Genomic DNA, 8436 nt, shown 5'->3' with positions numbered 1-8436 from the left:
GTCTCTAACGACTAAATAGTTAACGTCAATATGTTTTGATCCACCAGAAATTTTATTATTCTTTCAAAAAAATACTGTTGCACTGTTATCACAGTAGATGGTGATTGGTCTTGAGATGGAATCAACAACTTTCAAGCTAAAGATGAAATTTTTTAACCAAACGGCTTGGACTGTAGCTCCATAACATGCCACAAATTCAGCTTGCATAGTAGAAGATGTCACTAGAGTCTGTTTTGCGCTTTTCCAAGAAATGGTATCACCAGCTAATGTAAAAATATAACCTGAGGTTGATTTCAAATCATCTTGACATCCAGCAAAATCGAAATCTGAATATCCTACCACCTCAAGATGATTTGCACTCTGGAATGTAAACATATAACTTTCAGTTTTCTTCAAATATCTCATAACTTTCTTAGCTGCTTTCCAATGCTCTTGTCCTGTATTAGACTTAAATCTGCTAAGGACACTTATTGCGTAGGCTATATCCAGTCTAGTGCAAACTTGAGCATACATCAAGCTCCCCACAACACTAACATATGGAATCATCTTCATAGACTCCCTTTCTAGCTCATTCATTGGACATTGAGTTTTGTTAAACTTATTTTCTTTTATGATAGGTACATCACCAGGTGCATAGTTTTGCATATTAAACCTTTCTAGAACATGTCGTATATAAGTTTTCTGAGAAATTCCCAATAAGCCACGATTTCTATCACGATGTATTTCAATGCCAAGTACATAGGAAGTTTCTCCAAGATCTTTCATCTCAAAATTAGTAGATAACATTTTCTTTGTCTCATGAAGTAGCCCTAAGTTATTGCTAGCAAGCAGAATGTCATCAACATACAATACAAGGAAAATAAAATTTCTCCCACTGGTTTTGAGATAAATGTATTAATCAATAGTATTTTCAACAAAATCAAGAGAGGTCACAACCTCATTAAACTTCAAATACCACTGTCGAGATGCTTGCTTGAGACCATATAAGGATTTGTTTAACTTACATACCAAGTTTTCTTTTCCTTTCACAACAAAACTTTTGGGTTGTTTCATATAAATTATTTTAGAAAGATCTCCATTCAAGAATGTTGTCTTAACATTCATTTGATGAAGCTCCAAATCGTAATGCGCCACAAGAGTCATGATAATTCGAAAAGAATCTTTTGATGAAATAGGGGAGAAGGTTTCAACATAATCAATGCCCACTCGTTGAGTGAAACCTTTTGCAACCAATCTTACTTTCTTTCATTCAACATTTCCTTTTGAATCTAATTTACTTTTGAAAATTCACTTGTTATTTATAGCCTTAGCATCTGGAGAAAGTGCAACAAGATCCCAAACTTTATTCCTTTCCATGGAATTCATTTCATCTTCCATGGCAGCTATCCATTTATCTACCTCAGGACTTGTTAATGCTTGATTATAAGTTACGGGATCAACAATATGCCCAATATTAAAATGACTTTCCAATAATTATGCAATATAATCACTGGACAATGCAGATCTTCTTTCCATTTGTGATCTCCTAACTTGTAACTTAGAAATCGATTCAATCGTTGTTGGAGGAATTGGAGGTTCATATTGGCTTCTCGATTCTTCATTAACAATTTCAATTAGTTGAGAACCAACTTTTTCCTGTATAATAGGAACTGGAACGATAACTTGATTAGGTTCAACAAGAATTTCTCTCAATGTGGAACTCCCAACATCTCCAAAATCGTTCTCCAGAAACTTAGCAGTAATGGACTCCACAATTCTAGTGCCGCTATTTGGACAGTAAAACTTATATCCCTTTGATCTATCCGGATACCCAATAAAGTAGCCAAGAATTGATTTAGGGTCTAATTTATTTTCAAATGGATTATAAATCCTGACCTCAACTGGACATCCCCAAACTTTAAAGTGAGCCAAAGTTGGCTTACGACCTATCCACAATTCAAATGACGTCTTTGCAACAGTTTTACTTGGAATTTTGTTCAAAATATACATAGCAATTTTCAAAACTTCACCCCACAAATATTCAGGCAAATTTATTCTACTCATCATACTTCTAACCATATCTTTCAGAGTTTGATTACGTCTTTCAAAAACACCATTCTGCTCAGGTGTCCCTAGCATGGTGTATTGGGGCACTATTCCACACTCTTGTAAAAACTTTGCAAAATCACCCATATTTTGACCAGACTCGTCATATTTCCCATAGTACTCACCACCACAATCAGATCTTACAACTTTAATACTTTTTCCACATTTTTTTTCTACTTCCAGTTTGAAAACTTTGAATTTTTCAAGTGTATGTGATTTATCGTTAATCAAGTAAACATGTCCATATCGTGAGAAATCATCAATAAAGGTTATAAAATATTTGTTCCCACATATGGTGGAAGGCAAAGGTCCACTGATATCAGTGTGTATCAAGTCTAAAATATCATTACTCCTAGTTGAACCCTTCCTTGTAGATTTAGTTAGCTTTCCTCTTACAGAATCCACACAGGTTTCAAAATCAGAGAAGTCTAAAGAGGGAAGTATCTCATCTTTTACTAATCTTTCCATTCTATCCTTAGAAATATAACCCCAAACGCTTATGCCACAACATAGAGGATGATTCACGAATTAAAGTACTTTTCTTTGATACATTTGTAACACACGAGACATCTCCAAAAGGAGCCAAAGATAATTTATATAAACCATCACATAAAATGTCATTCCCAATCAAACGAGAATCATTAAATAACTCAATCATTTCATTATTAAAATTAAATGTAAAACCACAAGCATCAAGTTTCGGTATAGAAATTAAATTTCGTCTCCTTTGCGGTACATGATCTATATTTTCCAAAACAAGATAAAAACCATACTCTTGTCCTGGATTAGACTTTTGGCATTTTCATTATCGGGGATGGCACCTAGAATGGAATCAGATATTGATCGCTTAATGATTTTCAAACAGAGTTTGTTGGCCCTTTCCCACTTTTCATGCTCGGCTACATATTCAACGGTACTTTTATATATGGTTTCTCAAGCTTTTTCTCCATTGCAAATCCAAGCCCAAAAGACCAAGTACTATTTCTATGTCTCGTTTTCATCTCACATAGTTATTCCCAGTCAAGGTTTCAATAGCAGACAATTGATTTGAGAGAGAAGAGACATTATAAACTGTGGAAATATAAGATATCACTCTTAATATTATCCAAACATAATGCATGCAATCAAATGGATGATGTAATATCCAACTAATTAATATGGGCTATTAATTAGATAATCCGTAATTTAAATCAAAACCATATGAATTTTATTACGGTAAGAGCTTAGATGCATCATTATAAAGTCAACTTTGGGCCGATAATATAACATGTCATAAGGTACTCTTGAAACACATCATTTAACTAGTTAACAAAATCACATTGATTTTTGAAATACCAACACTTTTGGGCAGAAGGAAATTTTGAGACCAAGGCAAACTCGTTAACTGCCTTATGCAATTTTCCAAAAATATCACATATAATAACACATTTGGGCAATATAAAATATGCAATATATCAAAATTGTTGCGCAAAATATATATATATATATATATATATATATCGAATAAATAATAATGAGTGTGCTACTTTGACAGTACCACTCATTTTTATTTCAAAATATTTATCTCATAATGGGAAAATAAGAATCATCTTAAAACCCATGAAAAATTCAACTCCAAAACAAAAATTATGCAACAAATTGTAATTGTCAATCCATGAAAGGTAAAAATTCATATGTGATTGAGAAACAAAATTTACAACAAAATTTCAAAATTTCAGTATACATAAAAATTGAAATTTAAGCACACAAATATGGCAACATTTAAATGTATAAACATTTTAATGAAAAATATAAAAGTCATCAATCAATTATTTATTTATTTATTTATTTTAATCGGGTCAATTAACAAATAAAATTTCAATTGGGTCAAAATTGAAATATTGGAGTGAGGACTTTTAAATCCAATTTCAAAATTCAAATTTAATCCCTTTTTTTGAAAATTGCACTCTGACCCTATATCTGAAATTAAAGCCAGGTCCTCCAGTTTCTTAAATTACAAGCAAACCCTCCTTTTATTATTTACAAACTTAACCCCCAATCTCAAATTGCAAACAGGGGCCTCTGAACTCACAAATTGCAAGAGAGGCTCCCATCTTCAATTTATCACAGCATACTGAAATTTAACCCAAAATAGAGACAACAAAAACTACCACCCATCCTAGCCCCGGTTGAAGTTACCACCAACTAGCCGAATCTCTCCCACTGGCTACCATCTCTCGATTTTTTTTTTCTCTTCAAAACCTTAACAAGAATCGCCACTCGATTTCAATATCATACATATTTTGGTCCCTTCTCAACCATCATATAGATTCAACATTATTTCTTAATTTTACAGCAACAAGCAAAATCACAGAACTGAGATTTTGGTGGCAACATCTCACATTTATCTCAAACCCTAATCAAAATAAAAGGCACTGCAAAGGCACAAACGTATGGCTACCTTGAATTCTTGACACAAATAAAACACAAATGGCATTTGAGTAATATCTTGGGGCTATGATTTAAGAGGTTGGAGTCCAACAAAAAGGACCAAGTTTCTGCCATGGGTAGGGGAGGAATAGGTGTTGTAGGTTTCTTTTCATATATTTATAAATATAATGAACATATACTAAAAATATGTGTATGTATTCACAGCATTCAGAAGAATCGGAACGCACATTTATGCAAAAAAAAAATTTAATTATTTTTTCTTTCACGTGATATAGAAAAAAACAAGGGTTTCATGAATGATTTCGATCTTAACATGAAGGCTCTGATACCAATTAATGATATTTAGTTTTAATCATGTTAAGAATCGATAATTACAATCCAATAAATTAATAAAAAGAAGAATTCATACCTGTGAAAGCCATTGTAGATATAAATTATAGTTGTAATAGCAGCCAAGATCTTCCCCTCCTTACTTCTCACAAAATTATTAGCTATCAATGGGGGCAAACTAATAAAATATATGGAGATGAGAGAGGATCTAACCTTTATATGGGAAATAATTGAGTCATCCCATTACAACTAGAATTCTAATTAGGGTTTATTTTCGACCCACATATTTAAAATTACCACATCATATTAACTACAACCCGTAAGGTGTAAAATGCCCAATTGATCACTTAATAAATTTGGCCCAAACACAAATATTATTATGAGCCATACATCTAACCCGTAAAATTTACAATCGAATGTGAAGCTCACATATGGAATTATTCCAACACAGAATTATAGTACTTAGTATAAAATTAAATTACAATCTTTGTAGGTTTGACACTCTAACTCAATTCATATATTACAAAACTTCAAAACTTAACATTGTACACTTGCGATATAATTTATGTTGTAGAAAACGCGTAACAACACCTCGCCTTGAACAATACATTCCGCATGAGGCGTCCACAGGTATGACCTAATCACGTCGAAGGTTATATGTGTAAGAGGCAATGCAAAGTGGAGTGCTAACTTTGCATGGCCTTTTGCTTAACTGATTGTTATGTAGCCTATCCTGTAGATAAAGGCATAATAGTAGTCCCTAAGTCCGCACCTATCATTTATATTCAGCATTGAACTTAATAAAATGAATCATCTCGTAGGGCAAAGGCTAACGAAGCAAGGAATAACAAGAATAATTATTTCCTTGGACAAAAACAACTGTCTCCCCTGGTGAGGCATACTTATAATCATCTCTCTGGATGAGCTTCTCGTGAATAGAGGAATAGATGTTTCTGAAATTCTGATAGGGAGTTGGCATGATTGGAGTCTGGAGAGTTGATGAAGTATTGAGGTCATCATAGCTTGATCATTGCAAATGATGAGGTGGTTAAATGATGAACCACTAATCGATGCTCATTTTGTGGCAGCACTAGGTAAGTGTGAAAGTCCCAAGAGTCCAAGCACGGATATTTATAAAAGCCATGGATTTTGAGAAATGGGCTAAGCTAGTGCGCTGAGGTGATAAATTTGAAGTGAATAATCTGAAGTGATAAATCCGGAATGATGAATCTGAGGTAAAGAGCCCAAGTTTGTAAGGTTTGCTTCGTGATGGCACGTTGTACACATCACGAAGCAACATAGAGGGTTGAGGCTTATACCAATTATTGATCAGTTGCGTGTTTCCAAGGCACACAACAAATCATGGCCTAGAGGTGCGCAAGAGCTCTTGCTATTCCGAGACGATGCGCTCCTATGCGAGTTTGAATGGTATGGTCACATTTTAGCTTTACTTTTGAATTTCGAAAGGGTGCATCTTTCTATGCCTCATGTTACAAGATGAAAAGGTGACTCGAATTAATTGATCATTTGATACTGGTTGTGGTTGAAGCAACCTCGCCTATCAAATGCTCCAATTTCTCTCATAAATTTTCTTTTCCTTCTAAATGCTCATTTTTTCCGAGAATTCCAATGAAACTCTACTGCTTCGATGAAGTTAAGTCAGTATTCTAGTCAAACTTAGCAACAAGCCTTCCCTTAGGTACTTTCTTTGACTTTTATCTTGTTCTTCTTCTTATTTGTCATTTCATTTCTTTAAAATATAAATCCTCCATCAGAAAAATGGCATCACACTCTAGCAAGAACTCCGACCAATAGTCAAGTGAAGAATTGAGGACAAAGAATTTTTCGAACAGAGGCTTGATATTCTGGTGGTAATTATCGAGGTATAAATAGCCTAGAACATAAGATTTGGAGAGCCATTTTTGCAAGATTTGATGAGACGATAGACACTTCGGCTAAATGGAGGGCCTTAGACATTGTCTCAATTATGGAGGATAGGATCCATTATTTAAAGGACTTCTTTATAATTACGGTCTCCACAGAGATGCTGGTGCTCGAGCGTGAATGAGAGGGCATGTTATCCAATGCCAGGGTGCACAACGATAAGCCATGCCATCCTCCAAGCCAGATTATGAATGCCTTTTCATCTATTCTTTGGCTTTTGTGAGGTCATATGATCTGGCCCCAATATAGTTAGTCCTCAATATGTGGAGTCAAATGGTGGGATCTTGGATTCTATGACGTCATGTCAATAACAACAAAGAGATACATTCCATATATTTCAAACGTTAGTCCTCAATATATGGAGTCAAATGGTGGGGTCTTGGATTTTATGACGTCATGTCAATGGCAACAAAGCGATACATTCCATATATTTCAAATGATCTACCAGTCTTGGATAATTGACTCTAAGGATATGGAGGCCACAAAAGGACGTACTATATCTACACTCCATGGGGATCCCATCACCCCTCGTCCCGAGCCTCCCCAAATAAAAATTACTAGTACTAGATAACTTTATTCTTTTCTTTTAGCTCTGTATTCCAATTCTACTGAACAAAGACACACAAATATATCTTTGATACTTTTGGTTTCTCTATTTGCCCATTTGTAAATTGTAGGCTTCTCATATGGATACCTACAAAGGCCCACATAACAGGCAAATTTGTCAGGTTGGGGGCTTCATCGTGAATGAATAATTGGGCCACTTGGAAAGATGTCCATCCCAGACTACGAAACTAGCGAAGTTTATTTTTTTTTCCATCAACCTAACTTCCGGAGAAAAGATTCACAATGTTTTCTACCAAATTTTGTGAAAAAAGTTCTTTCATCACAAAATCTGGATAATTGTCTAATTTTTAATTTCAACCCTTTACATATTCATTTTTTTTTTCATCAAACTAACTTTCGCAAATAAATATACAAAGTTTTCTACCAAATTTTGTGAAAAAGGTTCTTTCATCACGGATTCTGGATGTTTGTCTAAATTTAATTTCGAATGTATTTTGGAGCGAGTTAAGTTTGATCTTAAGTTATTTATTTTATCAACAAAACATTTTCTAGAAAAAAAAAAGTTTAATTCATAAAGTGGACTTTTTAATATAAGGGTCCGTTTGATTGCAAAAATGTAATTTGGGTGAAAAGAAAACGAATTTCAGAAAATTGAGTTGCCTAAAAATTATTTTTCTGGGAATTGTAAATTATTGTGTTTGAATGTTATAATTTTCCACGTGAAAAATGTTGAAATAAAAGTGTTTTTTGGTGTTTGTTTGGTTTTATTTTACATGAAAATTGTCAATTAAAGAGATAAAATTTACTGATATTAAGGATAAAATTTGTTTCCGTCGCCAAAAAATAAAAAATAAAAAAAACCAAGAAAAGCATCTACCTTTTGGTATTCGTTTGACTTTGTTTTACATGAAATTTGTCAGTTAAAGGAAAATATTTTTTTTACAATTAGGCATAGAATTTGTTCCCATTACTAAAAAAGAAAAAAAATCCAAAAAACAAAAAGAAAAGAAAGGTTGCCTGAAATTTCAATTCTCACAAGGAATTCCAATTCTTATAGGTTTGGTGAGAATTGGAATTCCT

This window comes from Olea europaea, unplaced genomic scaffold (assembly GCF_002742605.1).
Source record: "Olea europaea var. sylvestris unplaced genomic scaffold, O_europaea_v1 scaffold1134, whole genome shotgun sequence".
NCBI classification, from domain to species: domain Eukaryota; kingdom Viridiplantae; phylum Streptophyta; class Magnoliopsida; order Lamiales; family Oleaceae; genus Olea; species Olea europaea.
This window is presented reverse-complemented; position numbering follows the sequence as displayed.